At 40.6% G+C, this 9,855-nt stretch overlaps 1 pseudogene; it reads left to right on the top strand.

The window, feature by feature from the left end:
• Positions 1-2,563: 2,563 nt before the first annotated feature.
• On the top strand, positions 2,564-3,540 carry LOC142426699 (olfactory receptor 4F3/4F16/4F29-like; annotated as a pseudogene).
• Positions 3,541-9,855: the final 6,315 nt, after the last annotated feature.

The following is a 9,855-nucleotide window of genomic DNA, read 5'->3' as shown; positions in this document are numbered from 1 at the left end:
AAAGGGTAATCACTGAGACCAATCATATGAAAGTATTTGCCTCCTGTTCCAGCTCTGCCATCCAATCGTCAAGCGCTTGAGAGACATTTACACTCCAGTGTTTGTGTTTCTTTCTTGCATTAGGAAGAGGAAGCCTGCAAGACAGAAGCCGTGTCACATTGCCCGATGTGCTGTTTTTGGAACCGTTGTCTTCAGATTTATTTTCTCTTTACCTGTTTTAAAATTTTTAATTTAGAAAATTCTGCATAGCTAATCTAAGGAGTATTTTAAACATTCCGAGGAGATTTCCCGTCTGACCAGCAGGTAATTTATAGGACGAATAGCAGGCCTTCTGTTGTGATTGCGAGATGCATTAACTTTGCTCTAAGTTTGGAGAAAAAAATGAAACAGTAGAAAAGTAGAAACTGTGAGAAAAGATGGGCCTGCAAGAATGGGTTTTCCTTAGAGAATTTTTACTAATCCTGATATATTTACGGCTATCGCACTCTATATTCAAGGAAACAACGGAAAGAGAGGAAATAGTCCTTAATCACCCTAATACATATTTAATGAGATCGGAGCTCTAAGAAGGAGTCCACTGAAGAATGACAATTACCAGCAAAACATTTGTTGAAAATAAGAAGTATGCTTGCTTCGATGCATACCTGCTTGTTTCCTCTTAGCTTATTGAACTAATTTTTGAATATTTATACTAAATCCTGTGTTCTATGCAAAGTTAATTGAATTTTTCATCAAAATTGTGTTTGGCAATAGGCACATATGAACTTTTCTATGGTGCTATACCTTGTGCTGCTGGAAATTATTGAATTTCTAATTAAAATTTATGTGTCTTGATGATAGAAGTGATAGATGAAAGAGATTGAAAGAGATTAATAGATGAAAGAGATTAATATATACTGGGGGAATTTTTGTGAGGGATATAAGATTTTGATGAACCTTTAAAAAATGGTAGGATTTGAGAAAGTTCTATTTCAGACTCCCAATAAATAAATAAAAGGCAAGTGTCTGTTAAGCACTTGATATGTGACTAGGAAAACTGTCAGCTTTAAAATGTAATTCCTTACCACACATATTTACTTGAATTAAAGGTTGACTTAAGCACTTTTGCTTTATGCTTTTTCTAGTCTGTGCAATCTGAGGTTTTGTCTGGACTAGGATATCTAGACTCTGTTTCTTTAACTAGTTGTGTGTTCCTCACTAGACCTTTACATTCTAATGTGTAAAAAGGGCAACATGGAGCAGGTAATCTCTAGGGAGCTTTGCAGTTAACAGTTTATGTAAGAATTCATTCAGAATGAATGACAAGTTTGTGTATGTGTATATGAACACACAAATAATGAAAGGCAACAGGGTTTCATGTTTCTTTTGACTTTTTCTTGCCCTTTTCTGTTAGTTTCAGATCTGAGGCATCAGTGCACTCACTCATGCATTTTTATTTTACTAGCTTTTTACTGTTAGTGCTACAACCTCCCTCTTTCCTTACTTCATCTCACCTTTAGCAGCATGTCTGAGTTTATAGGAAGGACAAATGGTTGACCACAGGGAGATTACATCTTGCATGTGATCGCAGTATACTTCTTATAAAAACCAGAGAGACTCATGTTAAACCCATAATTAAGGTCCAGGACCAATTAGACACGAGGCAGAGTTGAAGCACAGGGACAGGGAGGAAGAACAGAAAGTCAACAGTTACCTGCTCACTATGATGTAAGTTTGTGTACATTTCTTCATTCCCAGCAAACTCTTAAGCATTTTGGAACTCCAATGGTTGTGGCCAGGTCCACAGACTATTTACAATTTGTGAAACGTTGTAGTGCATAATTCTCATAGATTTCCCTTGTCTTCTTGCATCTCACAAATTTATACCCTGACCATAATCTGCCTGTCATCCATCCTACAAGATTCTTCCACTTACTTCTCTGGGTGGCAGTGAATTAACGCCATGCCTCAATCTCTACTCAGCCTTTACCTTGATCCTACATACATTTGAATCCTTTGCATGCCTTACAGCACTTGCTTTTATACTGATTCCAATTCTGTGGGTTTTAAGTGAATTGAAAAGGTGATTATGGACACTGGTGTGAGAATCAAGAGTTAGTATACATGTGAGATGAAATGAGGTTAATAGAAGGGACAATTAGAATGACTGGAAAATATTTCACGAACAATTCAAGAACATAACCTCTGAGTTCTCAAAAAAGAAGTCTATATCCACATCTTCTGTCGTTCTCTGACTTTCAATGTTCCACTTTTCTTGCCCTACTCAATTCCTATCTTGTATGTTTCCACTTTTCCCCTCATTCTCTTAGTGATAAGAATATTGCATGTGGATGATACACAGTTGATTTAGGGGACAAAATGCTTTTTATAGGGCTTACATAGTGCTCATATAAGGTGAAATGCTTTTATAGTGATTATATGAACCTGAGAAGAATTGATGGGATATAAAGTTTATACACTGTAAATGTCCTTGCATAATTAATTATTATAATTCTAGGTCATCAATGCAATTCTTATTTTTACTTCCTCCTGATTTTCTATTATCTAATCATTTTAGAACGCTGTGATTGACAAGTCAATGGATGGGACAAATCATTCTATGGTGTCGGAGTTTGTGTTCCTGGGACTCTCCAGTTCTTGGGAGATCCAACTTGTCTTCTTTGTCTTCTCCTCCATGTTTTACATGGCAAGCATGATGGGAAACTCCCTCGTTGTTATTACTGTGGCCTGGGACCCTCACTTACACTCTCCCATGTACTTTCTGTTGGCTAATCTCTCCTTCATTGACCTAAGTTTTTCTTCTGTCATTTCCCCTAAGATGATTTCTGACATTTTCAGAAAACGCAAAGTCATCTCCTTTGGAGGCTGCATTGCTCAGATCTTCTTCATGCATGTCATTGGTGGTGCAGAGATGGTCCTGCTCATAGTTATGGCCTTTGATAGATATGTAGCCATCTGCAAACCTCTCCATTATCTAACTGTTATGAGTCAAAAAATGTGCAGTCAAAAAATGTACTGGCTGCTTCTTGGATAATTGGTTTGATCCACTCTGTGATTCAATTAGTTTTTGTTATAAAGTTACCGTTTTGTGGCCCTAATGTGCTGGACAGCTTTTACTGTGACCTTCCTCGATTTATCAAACTGGCCTGTGTAGACACCTACAAACTAGAGTTCATGGTCACAGCCAACAGTGGATTTATTTCTGTGGGAGCATTCTGCATGCTCATCATCTCCTATATTTGTATTCTGATCACAGTTTGGAAACACTCCTCAAGTGGTACTACCAAGGCTCTGTCCACATTATCTACTCACATCATGGTCGTCATTTTATTCTTTGGTCCAGGCATCTTTGCTTATACCTGGCCTCAACCTACATCACATCTGGACATTTATTTTGCCGTTTTTAATGTAGTTCTTACTCCTTTCCTAAATTCAGTAATCTACACATTCCGAAACAAAGACATGAAGATAGCAATGAGGAGACTATGCAGTCAAGTTTTTGTTTACCGAAGGATTTCTGAAATGATAAAAGTATTATGAAATTTCCTTACTATCTTTTTTCTTTCCCTTTTTCCCTTTTCTACCTTGGTGTAACTTTAATCTATATACTTTCAAAAGGAGTAGTTTCTATATATTACTTCTGCTTAGGTGCTCCCGGTAAATATAATATTCCTCTTGAAAAGTCTTAATGAAGACTCTGTGTTGCTTGCTTAGTGTTGACTGAAGCATGTACTGGGATAGAAAACATCTCCTGGAGAAATGTAATTTAAAAAAATCTCTGAACACATTGATTCGGTGAATTACCATTGTCCAGGACTCAAAGTTGTATCTTTTCTCTCTAGCACAGTGGGATATATTAGTAATTGTGAATTGCCACAGGTGGAAAGTACGTATGCAATATGGCAACTTATTCGTTTGTCCCAGAGTGTTTGACAATTGGTCTTGACTTCTACTTGGTCCTAATTCATTCTTCTACTACAGGGCACCTTCCGGGAAGCCAAGGAATAATGAAAGCATTAATGAGCAGGGAATCGGAACAAGATTACTTAATATTTGATTATATAAGTTTTTTAATTCAATGCCTGTATTTCCACATATTGGAAGGAAGACATGATCCTTAGGTCATATTTGTTTAGGGTTCAATTTCATCCTCTAGTCTGGTCAGTGCTGGCTCACCAGCATAAATTTTGCCTTTGTCTCTAACACTGTAACAGCCTGTCCTGTTTCCTCTCTATCTTATATCTTCAAAGGCACATGTTTCTTCTTCTTTTTTTTAGGGGACATTCTTTATGCACACATGTAACTGAAGTTATTTCGTTTAATTCTGCTAATATATGATTATTACTATTGAATTTGTACACTTTTTTATCACTCTAAGTTAATTCTTAGTTTTGAAAGCTTTTTTTTAAACAAATCACTTTATTGGGGGCTCATACAATTCTTATCATAATCCATCCATACATACATTGTTCAAACACTTTTGTACATTTGTTGCCGTCATCATTCTCAAAACATTTACTTTGTACTTGATCTCTTAATATCAGCTCCTCATTTCCTCCCCTTCCTCTCCTCTCGCCCTCCCTCAGGAACTGTTCATAATCCATAAATTATTAATATTTTGTCATATCTTACACTGTCCGATGTCTCCCTTTACACACTTTTCTGTTGTCCATCCCCTGGGTAGGAGGTTATATGTAGATCCTTGTAATCGGGTCCCCTTTTCTACCTCACCTTCCCTCCACCCTCCAGGTATCACCATTGTCACCTAGATCCTGAGGGCTTCATCTTTCCTGAATTGCCTATGTTTCTAGTTCCTATCTGTACCAATGTACATGCTCTGGTCTAGCCAGGTTTGTAAGGTAGAATTGGGATCATGATAGTCGGGGGAGAAAGCATTTAAGAACTAGAGGAAAGTTATATGTTTCATCTTTGATACCCTGCCCCCTGACTGGCTCATCTCCTCCCCTCGACCCTTCAGTAAGGGGATGTACAATTGCCTAGAGATGGGCTTTGGGTCTCCACATATGATTTTTTGTTCTTTGATGCCTGATACCTGATCCCTTCGACACCTCGTGGTCACACAGTCGGATGTCCTTTTCCCATGTGGGATTTATTGCTTCTGAACTAGAAGGCAGCTTGTTTATCTTCAAGCATTGAAAACCCCAGACACTATATCTTTTGATAGCCAGGCACCATTAGCTTTCTTCACCACATTTGCTGATACACGCGTTTGTCTTCAGTGTTCATATCAGGAAGGTGGGCACCCACTTATATGGTTTTTATGTTCTTTTATGTCTGATACCTGTTCCCTTCTATACCTCGTGGTCACACAGGCTGGTGTGCTTCTTCCATGTGGGCTTTGATGCTTCTGAGCTAGATGGCTGATTGTTTATCTGCAAGCCTTTAAGGCCCCTGATGCTATATTTTTGATGGCCGGGCTCCATCATTATTCTTAACCACATTTGCTTATGCACGCATTTGTCTTCAGAGATTATGTCGGGAAGGTGTGTATCATCCAATTCCAATTTAGTGGAACAACATGTTCTTGCATTGAGTAAGTACTTGAGTGGATGTCCAATATCCATCTGCTGCCTTAATACTTAACCTGTAAATATATGCACGCAGATCTATTTCTTATGTAAATATATTTATCACCATCCTATATAAATATATTTACATATGTACATGTCTGTATTTAGTCCTTTATAAATAACTATTGTCTCCTAGTTTTTTTCCTCTATTTCCTTTTACTTTCCTCTTGTCCCACTATGATGCTCAACCTTCATTTGGGTTTCAGTAATTTCTCTTGGTTACATTATCCTTGCTGAATCCCTACCAGGCCTCTCACACCCTCCTTGCCACTAATTTTGGATCACTTGTTGCTCCCTTGTTCCTGGGTTGGTCAACACCAACTCCTTACCTCCGCCTTCCTCTCTCCCATGTCCCTCCAGAACCATTCCTCCCGTTGTTTTCTCCTTTAGACTGTTCATCCAGCCTATTTTATCTAGATAAATCTGCAGAGATAATAATGCACATCAAACCAAAATAAAACAAGGCATAGCAAGACAAAGTGACAAGGGCAAACACAACAATGACAACAAAAAGAAAACCAATGACACTTAAAAGAATAAATTAATTTAAAAAAATTATAAAAGAAAGAAAAACCTATAAATAGGTCAAGGTTCAATTTTTTGGACTCTAGGCATGTCCTCCAGTCAAGTCCGATGGGGTGCCACGCTCTGGCCTCAGAGTCTAATCTTGTACTCCCTCGGGAGTTCCCTGATATGTTCCCCCCATTGTACTGCTGTACACCTTTATTGTTTTGCCTCAGCTCCAGGAGGTCAGTCCAGGCCAGTCCTGACACTGAGTCTCCAGTATTGTCCCACGTAGGGCCATTAGATACTGAAGGATGGCATGCTTCATAGTGGGATCAGCCATATGGTCCAATCTGTGCATTGGTTGGAGCAGGGATATTGTCCTCCAGGACTGGTGGGCCAGGATGTGCTTCACTGTCTCTTCCTCCCCATTCATTTGCTCCCATATGCTCTGATTAGACATGACCCTCTCACCAAGCTGCAGCTTCAGTGCCATCATCTAAAGTAAATTCTTCTGAAGGGAGGGGCAATTGTCCACATAGGTGGTATGGGTGTGTGTTGTATACAGTAGTTTTTTTTTTACCTGTACTCCCTTTTAACCCCTTTGCATTTTTCTTTTCTTTTTTTTTTTTAGAGACATCTCAGTGGGCTCATATTGTACTTGTCCTTTTGGGCTTGGCTTACTTTACTTAGCATAATTTCCTCCACTCCCTCCCATGCAACAATATGCTTCATGCATACATCAGTGCTTTTTAACACTGCATAATACTCCATTGTATGTATGTACCACAGTTGTGTAATCCATTTATCTGTTGATGGAAGTTTGGGTGTGTCCAACTCCTCGCTATTGTGAACTATGCCGCTATGAAAATTGGAGCATAGATGTCTGGCTGTGGTTTGTTTCTTGCTTCTTCTGGGTATATGCCCAGTAGGGGCATTCCTAGGTCATATGGTATCTCAATTTCCATCTGTTTGAGAAATTATCAAATCAATTTCCATAGTGGCTGTACATACCTACAGGTCCACCAGCAGTGGCTCAGAGTTCCTATCTCACCACAGCTCTTCCAACACATGTTGCTTTCTGAATTTTTTGAATTGGGCTATCTTTGAGGGTGTTAGGTAGTATCTCATAGTTGTTTTGATTTTCATTACTCTTTTGGCTAATGATCAGGAATACTTTCTTTTTTTTTTTAAAGAGAGAGTTTTATATAAAGGGCAAGTGTACATTCAGAAAGCATCCCAACCTCATCAAATCAAGGTCCATAAGTCCAACTTAGCCCAAATGGCTGACACCAATCTACAAAGTCCTCCTCAAACTCCCAAACACATGCAATAACGCCAAATGGAGGAGGATCACAGGCCAGTGGGTAAAAAGTCCTTGAATCCAATGGCAGTGTGAGCATCTCAGTGCTGGCAGGGGCCTCCACACGGCTGCTCCACACCCAGGGCTGCATCGGGGTAGGTCCATGTGGCTTCTCCTCAGGGATGTCTTGCAGGAAGTGAGCCTTGCCCCCTGAAGCAGGGAACTCGCTGAAGCAGCTGCACACTGGTCCAACCATCAGACAGCAAGAGACCAGAGAACTAGAAAGGTGAGGCTCACCGAGCCATTTATCCCTCCGCCCTTCAATTAATCGCACATGTGTTTATCAGCCAGGCTGGCACAATAAACCTTAACTATCATAAGAAGAGAGAGAAAATCTGGCCTCATTTTTATGTGGAAAAATAACAATTTTGTGTGTTCTCATAGTTTGACCTTTTCATTTTTAAACTATTTTATCGACATATAATTCATGCATACCACACCATTCAATGGTTTAAATATACTCAAAACGAGTTGTGCAATCATCACCATTTTAGAACATTTTCTTCATCCTTGTACCTATTATTATTAGCTCCTCGTTATCCACCCACTCCCACCTCTCCTGTCACAACCCTGAGGAGCTATCAAGCGAGTTACTGTTGCTAGAGCTTCACCTATCCTGGATTTCATACAAAAACTCCAACAAGGAGCACAAAATAAAACAAAAATCTCAATCCAAAGTAGAAGACAATAGAAAGGAAAGCAAAACCTAAAATGGGAAAACAACTTATATTATTAAATTTTTACCTAACACTGTCTGCAGCTATCTACTTGCCTGAGGGCAAGACTGTTCACAGTCCTATTCGATGATCCAAGGGAACTCGATGTGAGGTCTCTGCAAGTGGATTTGGAGGTTTCGCGGTCATCTATAGCCTTCCGCAAACTGGATGCTTAGAATTTAGTTGTAATGCCATTTCCTCCTCTGGGGTTGGATTTTATTATTTACAATCCTTGGATCACATGAGTTGGTGTGCTCCTTCCATGTGGACCTAGCTGACATTTCACTTTGTGATTGTTTCTTTTAAGACAATCCTTTAAAACCCCAGACACTATTCTTTCTGGTAGCTGGGAAGAATATGATTTCCTCACCACACTTTGCTACAGCACCCTATCTCCAGGGATGCGTCATGAGGACAAGTATTGACAGGGCCACATTGTAAGAACTAACTATGGACATAATGGGAGGGAGGCCAGAGCACTGGAAGAGGTTTTTGAAAATAGAGTCACCAGTCACGCCTGACTTCTACGGCCTGGGGCAGGGCCCTGGCACTGGTATTGACCAAAGTTCCCCTGGCGATTTCTGTGTGTGGGTATGGTGGAGAACCACTGGAGAATCAGCTCTGGAGCAGACAAAGCTGGATACGCGGACCTTGCTGGGTTTCTCAGTGCTTCTGTAATGGGAAGACCACAAGTGGGCAGCTTAGCAAACAGACATTTATTTTCTCCTGTCTCTGAAGACTTGAAGCAGAAAGTCAGGGCTCTAGCTCTGGGGAAAGATCATTGACTTTTCCAGCTTCTGTCTTGGTTCCTTTACTATCTTCATGCGATCCCTGTCTTCTTTGCTTTGTCCTTGTTTGTCTCTGTGTCTAATCTGGTGGTTTTATATCTAAAAACTATTAGGCTTCATTCAAACCCCACAGAGATAGCACCTAATTTCATTAAAAAAAACCTATTCCAAATGTGAGTTTATCTACTCTCTTTTCCTCTGTGCCATCAACTCCATGCCAACGCATAGCCACTCTGTTGGGAAGGGTAGAGAGGGTAACTCTCTGTGGGAGTCACAAGCCTCATCTTTCTCCCACAGAGTGGCTAGTGGTTTCGAACTGCTGACCTGTGGTGAGAAGCCCAATGGGTAAGCAATGTGCCACATTGGCGGGCTCTTTAGCATGTCTGCAGGTGTCGTGAACAATCCAATCCCATTGCTGTTGTTGAGTCCATTTCCATTCAGAGCGATCCCATGGGACATAGTCGGACTAGCTGCTGGAGTGCCCCAAGCTGCCGGGCTGGAAGACAGCAGAATGCCTTGGCGTTCTCCTGAGGCCACCCAGCTGTCAGTGGAAGTCTCAGCCCTGGAAACCCTCTGGAGCAGCTCTGCCCTGCACACTTGCTGTCGCTGGCGGTTGCCAAGAGTAGAAACTCATTTGAGAACAGCAAATGACGACGTCACCTTGCAGCAGTCCCGCGAAGTGACGTGCCTTCTCCTGGACCTGTGTGTTCAATGGCTCCCACCAGTTTCCTGGCGCCATCCTCCCAGGTTTCACACATTATACCACCCCTTGGCCTGCAGTGCCCTTTGGCAACATCCTGCTTCAAGGCTTCCTTTGTTCATTTTAACTTGATTTGATGGGGAAATGCTTGCAGCTAGCAACCTTATTCTTGACTTCAGGAACCAGATCTGAG

The sequence above is a fragment of the Tenrec ecaudatus genome, chromosome 14 (assembly GCF_050624435.1).
Source record: "Tenrec ecaudatus isolate mTenEca1 chromosome 14, mTenEca1.hap1, whole genome shotgun sequence".
NCBI lineage: Eukaryota > Metazoa > Chordata > Mammalia > Afrosoricida > Tenrecidae > Tenrec > Tenrec ecaudatus.
The sequence above is the reverse complement of the archived record's forward strand: the minus strand, read 5'-3'. Positions and strand labels throughout refer to the sequence as shown.